This window comes from Miscanthus floridulus, chromosome 3 (genome assembly GCF_019320115.1).
Source record: "Miscanthus floridulus cultivar M001 chromosome 3, ASM1932011v1, whole genome shotgun sequence".
Classification (NCBI taxonomy): domain Eukaryota; kingdom Viridiplantae; phylum Streptophyta; class Magnoliopsida; order Poales; family Poaceae; genus Miscanthus; species Miscanthus floridulus.
The window spans coordinates 6,751,774-6,764,399 of NC_089582.1; the positions used below are offsets into that span (position 1 = coordinate 6,751,774).

At 45.8% G+C, this 12,626-nt stretch overlaps 1 pseudogene; it reads left to right on the forward strand.

Annotated features, from left to right (window-relative positions):
- The first annotated feature begins 4,392 nt into the window (after positions 1-4,392).
- Positions 4,393-11,275, forward strand: LOC136543050 (uncharacterized; annotated as a pseudogene).
- Positions 11,276-12,626: the final 1,351 nt, after the last annotated feature.

A 12,626-nucleotide genomic window follows, 5' to 3' on the forward strand; every position in this document is an offset into this window, starting at 1 on the left:
AAAACGGGTTAAATGCCCGATCGCGCAAAAAAAAGTTACTTTGTTGAAGCAACTATTAAGCTGGGCAACAGTGCTAAAAAAGATTGCAGTGACTTTCGATCCTTTGATGACTGAAAGCATGGCTAAGGAGTTGTGCCAGAGTTCCGAAACTTCTCTAGGCCAGAAACATGCATGGAATTTTACATGTATAAATGTTATTCAGTTGGGTGGCAGTTCTAGAGCAGATGAAAATAACATTCGGCGCTTCAATTACTGAAAGCATGGTCAAGGAGTTGTGTTGAGCCTTGTCAAGCTTCTCCATACCCAAGACATGTGGAATTTTGCATGTTATCACTATGTGGACAAGAGGTGGTTCACTGGTTATACTTACCAGCACCATAAGACCAAGGCTATGTGTGACTCATAAGTCATAATTGGTTATTGTGTTTTACTTACGTGCATCATATGGCAGAACTCATATTAAGTACAATGGAATGTTTGCATATGTCATTATATCCTTTTGCAATGCCCATCTCTAGGCTATTATTAAGTACATTATGCTCCGTGTGTTTGTTCACCTATGGTGCCCTTTGTTTTACTTTTATTTTTCCTTCTGTGATGGTTTACATGTGGTCCTTAAATCCTGTTTTTACAAGCTAAAAGCATGAAATGTCCATTATTGATCGACCAATAGACCTATTTAGATAGTGAATCTTGAGGGCCCATTCTCCTGCCACGGAATCATCCTCATGACATCCAAACTACTACTAAGGGCATGTACAGCGCGTCTTTTTAGCCTTTCTGCGTGTGGTGTTTTTTGTGCAAAGGTCCATCGCGAGCCGGGAGGGTGCCGAGCACGTCGTCTCGTGCTCCAAGACTCGAAGCGACGAGGACAGCCGCGCTGTACAGGCTTCATCACCAAGACTTGATCTGATGCGGCGCAAGATTAATCAAAGCGTGAGGCACGGCCGCTGCGCGCGAACCGCTGTTGCGACGCCCTGCTTCGGCTAGCTGGCAGCCGTGCGCGTGTCATCACCGGCCGCCCAGCTCCGCCATAGCTAGCCACCGCCGGCCACCCAGCACGCGCCGCCGGCGCTCGCCCAGCGTAAGCCACACCGGGCCGACACGCGCGAGCCGCCCTACTCCGCCGCCGTCGTCGTGGTTTTGGTCAACAAGCAAAAGGAAGAAGGAGAGAAGCTTGCAGCACGTGGGCTTGGCTGGCTACCACACAGCGAAAAGATGAGAGAGAGAAGCCTCGAGAAAAACGGATAAGACAGGAGGAGTCATTGGAACCGCATATGAACTGGGTTCATGGACCATGGGTGATGGGTCCACATGTAAGAGAGTGAGAGAGGAGCTATGGGAGAAATTGTTGTAATCACGTTGCTCTTATTTATGTGATATACATTTTCTATCAAATAGCAACACAATAGTATACAAATATTTATTTATCATTGATCACGCTTACATGCAAAACATTAAACAGTGTGTAGACAATGAAATAGGCTACGGGTTGTATGATAAATTCGATACGCTTATAGACGGCCCCTTGTTTGTGGGTTGTACATGCCCTAACAGAGAGAGGCGGAGAGAATGAACGTTTGGCCCCATGCCCTGTCAGCTGCCAACACAGCGTCGGTCTCCCGTCTCCACTGTTGTGGCGGAGTTTCTACGCCCACCTCCCACCATCTCCGAAGTTGGTCTCCTCAGTCTCAGTAGTTGCACTCACGCCAAACATGCTCATTGCCTTCGTCTGATGACAATGACAATGTTGTTGTAGACTGGTTGAGCACGCTTCCCAAAGCAATGTTGTAAAAAAGAACTTTTGGAGAAAAAAAGTGGTCTCGTTAATTAAGAGTCAAAAGTTAAAAACTAACTTTTAAAAAAAATCTTCATTAAAACAGATAAGTTGTTTAACCATACAGCATAAGCAAGCAGTAGGCCATTGGTAAGGCGCACCTCGATGCTTTGGTGGTATTGTTTGAAATTAACAAGCCATGTCATTACAACTAAAAGCCATAAGTCCGCCATCCCAAAGCAAGATTACATAACAAAAATCACAACTTTTGAGAAAAGTGGTGTCTCTAGAGTCAAAAGCCAAACCAACTTTTAAAAAACCTCGACTACAACAAAGCCATTTAACCATAAAGCATAATTAAACGGTAGACATGTCACGTGAGGATGATATTAGAGGGAGACTAAGATTCCTTTACTGGTATTGTCTGGAATTGACGAGCCGACAGAGGAGGGAGTACAACAAAAAAACCTAACGGTGAACACTTTGGATGGTAAGAGCGTCTTCAAGAGATTAGCCAAATTGTTTTTTTTAAAGATAACTTTGGTTATTATTAAAAGAAGAACGTCTCCAACAGACTATGTAAATGACTCTCTAAATTTAGTAGTCTCCATCCCACCTCATTCGCTCTCTACTTTTAGATAGCATACCTCACTAGCCATCCAGCCTCTTAGTTTTATAGAATCTGTTGGATACTTTTGTCGAATATATTTTAGAGAGTAGCCTAAATCAGTAAATTGGCTAGTCTTTTGGCTAATCTCTTCGAAGATGCTCACTAAGAGATTCTTGTTTTAATGATTTTCCAAACTAGCTAGATTAACTAGAGTAGATCGCATCGGATGCACTGGAGCTTTTTTAAAATAATATTATTTTAATAATAATAGCAGATCTGGGTGTTATTTTCATAAAATTGCAAAACTGGTATCCTGTCGGCTATCCAGTAGCCGATAGGGAACCTATCGGCCAGTCAATTGCCGGCAGCCTACATGGCAGACAAAAATCACAGTGCACGGTCCTATTGGCAATCAGGTAGCCGACTGGAGAGCTATCGGCAATCTAGGAGCCGAGATCTGCACTCGGCAGTTGGCCAGCCGATGGGTCTATCGGGCATTGGGAGACAAACCGAATCTACAACCTGCAAGCCACGTCCCTTTTAGAATTTGCTTTATTGATTATGTTTCTTTACTATTTAGATTTTAATATTTCTTTCAACCTACCCAGAACAAAATATCTAAAGACCTCAAAAGATATTGTAAATTTCTATGTAGATGCTAAAAGTCAAGCACAACCTATTTTATTTGCGTCTCGCATCATTTTTTAAGGTAATAAGGAATTATATTAAAACTCAACATAGTACATCCCAAAATTAAACTAAGAAAAAATAAAAAATAAACAAGGTACAATATTCTATCTAGATTCCTTCGTCGTCTTCTTTCATAGTGCCTTTCCTCGATGCTGTCGTTGCTCTAGATGAATAAAGTATTGTCGAACACCGAAGCCAGAGTGTAATCCATATGCCGAATCCAATAATCAACTCCAAAACAGTGGACAATCAAATGTGAACCACTCTTTTCGATCGCTAAGGGCACCGTTAAGGTTGCTCACTCGCTCCACTGCGGCTGTCGGACTATGTCCACATCACCCAGGAGTCTTGCATGGACAATCACGCTGTTTGTTTGTTTTTTCTTTTTTTCCGCTTCCGTTTGTGTCTTTCGTAATATGGTTCTTGTGTTGTTTTTCTTCCAAATGCCATCTGTTTCAACACCGTGCCGCCCCACCGTGTTGCCTCATGTTGCTGATGAGGTCCACATGGTGGTTGCTGCACAATTATCCTAGACTGTCTGGTCGTGGCTGGTGACACCGTACGCGTGTGCTACCTTGGCCGTAGTACTGTCGGTTCAAGCCGTCTCGTCATAATCGTTGTTCCTATGCACGGCTCTGCCGTGCTATCGGGCTCGTGCTGCCAGTTGCATAATAAAACTGTGGTTCTGTTACATCGCACGAACATGTTTTGCTGGTATACGAAAAAAGTAAAAACGGATGGATGACCGAAATAAAAAAATGCAAAAGGGCAGAACAGAACGGACGCAACACGTATAAGAATGTAAAAACAAAACAACTAAAGTAATTTTGCAAAATTACTAACTAACTAGAGTCTACATCATCTAACTACGTAAATATTACCTAAGTATCAAAATACCTAAAGTATATACTAATTTTTTGATCAAAATCAGTAAAAAGCTGAGCATACAAAAAAAAGGGAAAAAAAAAAGTGTTCTGACGTTAGGAGAGGACCTATCGGCTCCAGTAACGCTCACACACCAGACATGAGCAATACATATGCCGATTAGTATCCTATCGGCTGCTGGTTAGCCGACTTGTGCCCTGCCGGCTTCTGGTTTGCTGATTAGTATCCTATCGGCTGCTGGTTAGCCGACCGGTGCCCTGTCGGCTTCTCGTTTGCCGACTGGATTCCAAACTTACGGTTTCACTGTTACGGCTTCTAGATCTACAATTAAATATTAAAATAATATTATTTTAGCAAAAATTCATGCACTGGATTCTTTATTTTATGTGGGCCCCACATGTTCCTCTGCTTTGCAGTTGGTCCGGTCAGCCTCAGCCTCAGTAGTTGCACTCTCGCCAAGCTGCTTGGAGCATGCCTTGCCTTCGTCCGATGAAGACGACGGAGACAAGCCTGAGCGGCAGCGGCCGGCGCGACCTCGGCGCCAAGCCCTCCGACGACGACGAAGCCTGCGTGGACTGTCTGAGCGCGCTCCCCAACAGCGTCCTGCTCAGCATCCTCGCGGGTCTCGGCGACGCCGCCGCCGCTGGTCGGACCAACGTGCCCTCCAGGCTCCAGCAGCTGACGCTGCTCCCGGAGCTCCGCTTCGTCCCTCTCTCCGCCGATCCCGATCTCATCGCGTCAGCGCTGGCCGGCCACGAAGCGGAGCTCAGGCACCTGAAGATGACCGGTGACGACCCAGGAGGCCAGGACGCGCGCGGCCCCCGAGCCCGTGGCGGCATGGCTCCGCGTCGCCGAGCGCCGCATCTCCGGCAGGATCGTCTTCACCCACCAGGCGCCCGGGACCGGGAGAGACGCCGACGCCGACGGCGAGGGGAGATCCGGCCCGCGGCGTCGAGGCCGCGGAGCAGGACGTCGTCGGGGAGCGCGCGCGCTGAGCCGGTCCGCGCCGGGGCCGTCCTCCGAGGCCTTGGCGGCGAGCTGGCCGCTGGCGCCGCCGCACAAGCTGGGCGGCTCCATCGGACGAAAGCGGGGGGAAGCCGCGAAACTGAACTGAGGTTGGGGAAAAGTTTGGCGCAGCTACCGAGGCAGAGACCAAAATACCAGTATCGTACTCGTATTTCATACGGAAATACCCGCCATTTGTTTTTTTTATGTCGCAAACTCACAAATCTACTTTTAGGATACCAGCGAGTTTTGGAAATTACCGCTCAAACAAGAATTTTGAGTGTCCCAAGTCCCAACAGGCAACAACACGGCATATCATCGAAAGAATCAAAGTGCGTTTTACCGTCCAAAGCGTCGTCCACCGTATGATTATGCTTCACAAGTAAGCCAATGACTTGTTTGTTTTATAGTAGAGCCATTTAAAAATGAATTTTGGCTTTTGACTCTTGAAATGTACTCCCTCCGTACTCAAAAATAAAGTCGTTTTGGACAAGACTTGGATCAAACATTCGGAATATAAATCATGAATAATTTTTAATTTGTTGAGTTTGAAAATGTGAAAACGATATGTATAAATTTATCTTGAAAAATACTTTCAAAAAAATTTACATATATCACTTTTCGATAAATATCTTTATAAAAATAGTAGAGCCGTGCCCCGCTAGGAGAGGTCCGCCCACGCTGAATAGACGAGAACCGGTGGCGCGGAGGCCTGTGCGACAGTGGGAGGCAGCGCACAGGGCAAGGCATGCAGGGAGGCAGGGCCCGCACCGGCGAAGAGCCGAGCCTGGAGCGACTGGGAGGCCAGGGCTGTCGCGCTAGGGAAACGTCGAGCCGGGAGGGCCAGCTGCGCCAGACAGGGGAGAGGTGGCGTCGACGACTGCAGGAGGCTGCGGCGGGCGGGGAGGAAGATCCGTCGCGTCGAGTAGGGCGTGTCACTGCGCTAGGGCAGGTCGTGAGCTCGCACGAAGAGAAACAGGCGAAGGAAAAATTTGCCTACTCCGGTAGGGAGGCAACAGGAATGAGTTGTGAGAGGGGGACAATAGGAGGCCAACAAATTTGAGAGCCCAACAGGATTGGGTCGTGGAAGAGGAAGTTGGAGCAGAATTTTTAGCCTCCACTATCCAAATTAGGAATAGGAGGTCATTTAGGTAGTGTTACTGGAGATGCCCTAACTAACCCATTCTTCGTGCTATTGCTATCAAGTGACTCCTCGATGACGCCGCCGCCGCTTGTCGTACCAGCGTGCTGTCCAACCGCTGGCTCTACCTCTGGCTGCTCCTCCCGGAGCTCCGGTTCCCTCTCTGCTCCAAGCCCCGCCTCGACGCTGCAGCGCTAGCCGCTCATGAGGCGGCGCTCAGCTACCTCAGCGTCGGGACACTGGACGCCGACACCGAGTCCGTGGCGGCCTGGCTCCCCGCCGTGGCGCGCCGCCTCACCGGCCACCTCAGCTTCACGAACCACGCGCCGGGGAGAGACATCGACGACGACGGCGGCGGGGGCGGCGGTGAGGAAAGGGGCTCCCTTGAGCTGCCCTGTCTGGCGAGCGCCACCAGCGTGGCCCTCGACCTTGGGTGCGGCCTGGGCCTCGCCATCGCGCCTGTCGGCGTCTTCGCTCGGCTCACTGACATCTCCCTGACCCGCGTCCTGTTCCGCGGCTCGTGCGCGCTCAGCGACGCCGTCTCGTCCCCGCGGTGCTCCTGCCTGGTGAAACTCACGGTCCGCGGCGCCCGGGGCCTGGACAACCTCACGATCCGTTTGGATTCTCTCCGGGAGATGACGCTGGACAAGGTGCGCGGCCTGGAACAGCTCGGCGTGGCTTCGTCGGCGCTTGAGTACCTGAGCGTGTTTGGCTGTGCTTCATTTTTGATTGGGTTCAGCCGGTCGCCAACATCTCAGCGCCTGCGCTGAAGGTGCTCAGGTGGGGGGATCTGTTTGATCCAATCTCTGTCCACCTTGGTACCATGATGCATCTGGAGAGCGTGTGCCCCATCATACTTCCTGTGTATGGATCTCCGGCCATTGCACCCGATCCCGATCAAGACTGTCTAGGGCTGTTGCGGTGTTTTAAGACCATCCAACATCTCCACCTCACACTAGCCTACCTGCCGGTGAGTTCACTTAGTTATAGTTCCTCTCTTATTTGGAATCATGTTGTCATGGCAAGATTTTTTTCTCTACTATGTTTATTGATGACTTTACCTGGGCACATATTTGAGAGCTGGACCACTAGTAGAGAACAAACCTTTGATCCTCGGTCAAAATGGGCTCTAGTCCCGGAATTTTTTGCGCCCGGGACTAGAAATACCTTTAGTCCCGGTTGGTGGCTCCAACCGGGACTAAAGGTCCCTGCCCAACGGCTACTGCGCCAGACAGAGGTGGCAGGGACCTTTAGTCCCGGTTGGAGCCACCAACCGGGACTAAAGGTATACTTTTACTCCCGGTTGGTGGATCCAACCCAGAGTAAAAGTCTACTCCTGGGCCGTGGCTGCGCCCGGGGTTGGAAAGTTACCTTTAGTCCCGGTTGAATCCACCAACCGGGACTAAATGTTCTCCCTTTATATATCGGCCGTCTCCTTCTTCCTCCCCGAGCCCGAGCTCAGCACATTTTGAAGCTCACTGCACTAGTGTTCTTGCTTCCTCCCTCCCTCCATTGTTCCTCCTTCCATTCTTCGATTCCTCCATCGATTTCTTCGATTCCTCCGTCGATTCTTCAGTTGTAATGGTTACCAATCTCATATTCTCATTTTTCACCATTTTCTTATGCCATTTTGTTCACTATATATATTTATGGTTCTTTATTGTGGTTTTTTCATTTGTAAGCAATTTGAGCTCAAAATCACTTCAAGCTTGCATATTTACATGAAACAAGGTTAAAGTATATATAAATATAAACTTAGAAAATAGTTAGAAAATTATAGCAAATCCGTACTAGTTAAACTTGCGGACCGTGTTCAGCTCGGCGAGCATGTTCTCTGCCGAGCGGTAACGGACGTCAAGGAGGAGCTTTGATTCTACGAGGGAGAGCGACAACGGTCGTGGAAGATTGTGTTCCCTTCCTCGTAGAATCGGAGCTCTTCCTTGACCAAGTACGATGCCGTCCGGTGGAGAAATGCTCGCTGAGATGATCACGTAAGCAAGGTCAACTAGTATGGATGATTATTTATTCACATGTCCCGATATCATCGCAGTAGTCTGTCAATCACCGTACCTAAACATAGTATATATAAATATAAACTTAGAAAATAGTTAGAAAATTATAGAAAATCCGTATTAGTTGAACTTGCGGACTGTGTTCATCTCGGCGATCATGTTCTCTGCCGAGCGGTAATGGATATCAAGGAGGAGCTTTGATTCTACGAGGGAGAGCGACAACGGTCGTGGAAGACCGTGTTCCCTTCCTTGTAGAATCGGAGCTCTTCCTTGACCAAGTACGGTGCCGTCCGGTGGAGAAATGCTCGCCGAGATGATCACGTAAGCAAGGTCAACTAGTACGGATGGTTATTTATTAAAACATGTTTTTGAGTTATAATGTATTAAAAATGAGTATAGAGATCTAGATAATTTTATAGTTTCTTAATTTTATTTGTTTATAAAAGGAGAAATTTATAGTGTATTAAAAAATGAGTATAGAGAGTAGATGGCAACTGCTTCCGGGTCCTCGGCCTCTCATGGGTTTCCAAAGCGACTTAGGCCGGGCCTCCCTCTCATTCCATGCGGCAAGTGTCGTGATGAGACGAAGATTGTGATGGAGTGCCGAGTGAAGAAGGAGGGTCCCAACAAGGATCGTATCTTCTACGAGTGTCCGGATCGCAATGTGAGTTATTTTATCGTATTTAATGATTATGGTTAGTTTATACCTATTTTCATGATGGTTGTGATTAAAGTTCTAATTTTTTGTTTTAATTTCAGTGGGATGGCAGTGGACGATGTTCAGGCTTCTACTGGGAGGAAGAGTATGTTGAACTCATGCAAAAATATCTTGCACAACAGGCAGATACGACGGCTAATGAGGCAGTGATCCAGCCGAAGAAGCCCAAAGATGTTGCACAATCGGGGGATCTGTCTGTTTTAGTTGAGATTGGTCGCGAAATCCTTGTGCTCCTGAAATATATTTTAGCTTTAGTTCTTTTAGTGGTAGTTGGGATTGTCTATATTGTAGCGATGCTTTCATAAATTTGTATCTTTTGTGGTGGCACGCATGTTGTATAAATAATTAATTATGATTTAGGTTTTAATATGGTATTTATGTCATGTAATGCAGAGGAGCCGTCATTGGATGTATGTAACACCTCTGGTGTTTTGACCTAATACTAAAATTTGACATGTCATCATGTGCATTGCAAAGCATTCATATAGTATAAAGTTTTGAATGCATTCACTAAATAAGGTTTATTTCATAATGTTGTTATTTCATGTGATGTGTTTCAAAAACCCTAAATAAAGATCATGACCACAAGGGTTAAATTTCATGTGATCATGTGAGACCATGTGTCATTTGACTCAAATAACCCTAATGGGCCATGTTACTGGTCAAAAATCAAAATCTAAGTGAAAGGAAGACAAATCAAATTTGAATTCATATTCAAATTATATAAGTCCTTTTTGCCCCTTTTTACTAATTCAAAATCCATGAGGAATTTGGGGTTGAGGCAAAAAGCAAAGTTGGAGATTATTTTATGTAGATCAACTTTGATATTCAAAGTTTTTCAAGTTTACATATAAAATTTGGAGTAATTTTGAAATGATTCAAATGCTCAAATGCACCCCAAATTCAAATTTCAAAATGGAGGCAGAATTTGAAAATATTTCTAGAAGCAAAGTTGTAGAGTTTGAAAAATTGAACAACTTTCATTTTTGGAGATTTTCAACTTCTTTAGAAAATTTGGGAGTAATTTGAAAAATAGACTCAGTGGCAGTTCTGTAAATAATTCAAAATTTTGGATTTACATCACCGCTTACCGCCGGAGCCACGCCTCTGCCGCCGCCGAGCGTTTTTGCGCCGCTTCCTCGCGCCCTGGCACGTCTTCATCGCCGTGGCGTCTTCGTCGTGCGCTGTCGAAGCCAGACGAGCTCCTCCCAGCTATAAATAGTCGTACCGTCGTCGTCCCTCTCCTCTTTTCCTGCCTCTACTCGCCGCCGATGACCTCACTGCGCTCGCAAAATTCACCGCCATCATAGCGTCTGGAGTTAGTAGCGTCCGCCAGAAGCTCCGTCCCGTCTTCCAGCTCCTCCCAAGCCTGGTCGTGTTGCTCCTGGAGGTCCAGCGCCACCGTGTGACGTTGTCTTCCCCGAGTCCGGCCAAAGCTCCGCCGCGACCCACCTCACCGTGGCCAGGACGATTTAGTATGCCTCTGTCTTCACCAAGGACACTCTCGTGATCACGGTGAGCTCCAGAGCATGATGCTCGCCTTTATTTTGACTCTACTGCACCGTAGCCATATCTACGTCGACCACCATCGGGTCCGAGCCGCCATGGCCAGCGTAGGGTTCTATCTGGTGTGCCTGTTGCTGATCTAAGGGTTGGGTTAGCTTCGCGACATGGTGTAGATCACGTTGGTACAGTCCATCTCACCGGAGAAGCACCGCCGGCGCGTTTTGCCGATCGGAACTGACCACGCCGCCGTGCGTTAGCTTTGAGTGACTGACAGTGGGGCCTGGCTGTCAGTGCGAGTGAGGAAGAAGAACAGTGCTGATTTTTATTTTCTGAATTTGTGAATAGTGCTGAAACTTTGGGAATTTGTAGGAAATTCATGATAGCTCCAAAAATTCTGAAATTTTGTGTGTAGCTTCTGTACATGTTCTAGTATGATTTAAAAATTTGAAACTTGAAATTTGAATAAATTTTTAATGTTCAAATATTCAGTCCATTAATTGAAAAATGCAATTTCCATGATTTTTGTAGGTCACTGTATAATTCCAAAAATCATGAAATTTGTTTTGGTACACTAATTTGTCATGAGGAATCTTACATAAAATTTTCAGGTCATTTGGAACAAGTTCATTTTTGGGCTTAATTCCAAATTAATTCAAAAATAAATAAAGACAAACCCTAAGTGTTTGATTAGTGTTGGATCTTGTTTTGGTCATGTTTTGTGACTAGTAGGGTTCCAAGATCCATTTGGTCAAGTCACATGTGTGATTCTTAATGATAGGGTTGCAGGTTGGTTTTGTTGGCTTGCAACTGTACCGAGAAATAAAATCATTTGCGGGTGTTTTTACATTTCATGTACCGTGAAAGCATCATGTTTATATTATCATCATGTTAAAGCATATGTTATCATTTCGTGTAGAACCTGAAGAACTGAAACGATTCTAGTTGAGCAAGTTCTGGACGAATCCCCGGTTGTCACGGGATTTGATAATTGTGGTACTAACCCGGAACCTGAGATCGTCAACGAAGGCAAGCCCCGGTTTATGCATTAAGCCCTTACCTTGTTTACTTTGAAAAGTTTATCACCTATGTTACTTATTGCATTAAGTTGTTTAATTCAAATGTTACTTACATGATGCATTACCTACCTTGATAATTGTTTACCATCCTTGAAGATGTTTTCATTTACAAAGGCATAGAATGCTTAGTATGCTTTATGATAGGCTTTCAAAGTAAAAGTTTCAATACAATCAAAGATGGCATACTGGCCAAAGAAAGAAAGAATGTAGAATGAACTAGAGACTAGTCGGGTAACTTATCTTGAATGTTGGGTAATGTTGTCCGGCTATGTCGCTTAAAGGCCACTCATTGTGGATCTTCTGAACGAGACACTTTGTAGTACTGGTCACATACTCGGTAAGCCTACTTCAGGCTAATCCGATACTAAGACGAATGCCCACGCACTAGGAGTGGAGAGATGGCGGGAGTAGCGTGTACCCTCGTGGCTGGAATGTGGCCGGATTTGAGGTTTGCTGTGCTCTCGGGTGGCGTGGAGACGGCTTAGTATAGGAGGATCTGGTAGCGAGGTTGATATATGCAAGATTAAGTTCTACATATGTCGTGTGATAAGGAATCCCCAGCTGGGACTTGAATCAATTCGAATTGCCAGTGCTCCGCGGTTATGGAGACTCAATTCATTACAGAAGCAATGTAGTACTGGTGAATTACTAAAATATGAGAAGAGAATGGAATGAGAATGAATGGAATACAAGAAATGTACATTTAGTTTGAGTTAATGAACAAAAGGTACTTAGTGGTAAAACTTGAAAATAGAATGAAGAATAGTAAGCTTTTGGCAAAGAACTTTTGAATCTTGCTACATCCTTACCTTGCCCCAAACCCCTGCATCTCCAAAGTCTTAAACCCCGTTACGTCGGGTTAGTCTTGTTGAGTACTTTTGTACTCAGGGTTTGTTAACCCTTGTTGCAGGTGAGTCGCATGCGCAGGCTTGTTTTGGTCCCTGCTGCATGTCGGTGTTTGAAGTCAACGATGATGAGGAATAATGAATGGCCTTTGGACAAGGCGCTAGTTTGTATGATAAATAAAGTTAATGTAATATTATCCCGCTACTATGGTTGTATAACACTTATGGTATTGTAAGTTTGAAAACAACTGGTTTGTAATTATGTTATCTTAAGACTTCCGCTATCTTTTACTCTGGTATATATTTGAATAAACTGTTGTAATCTGCAATGACTGTGATTGGGATCCTGTTTGAAAAGAGA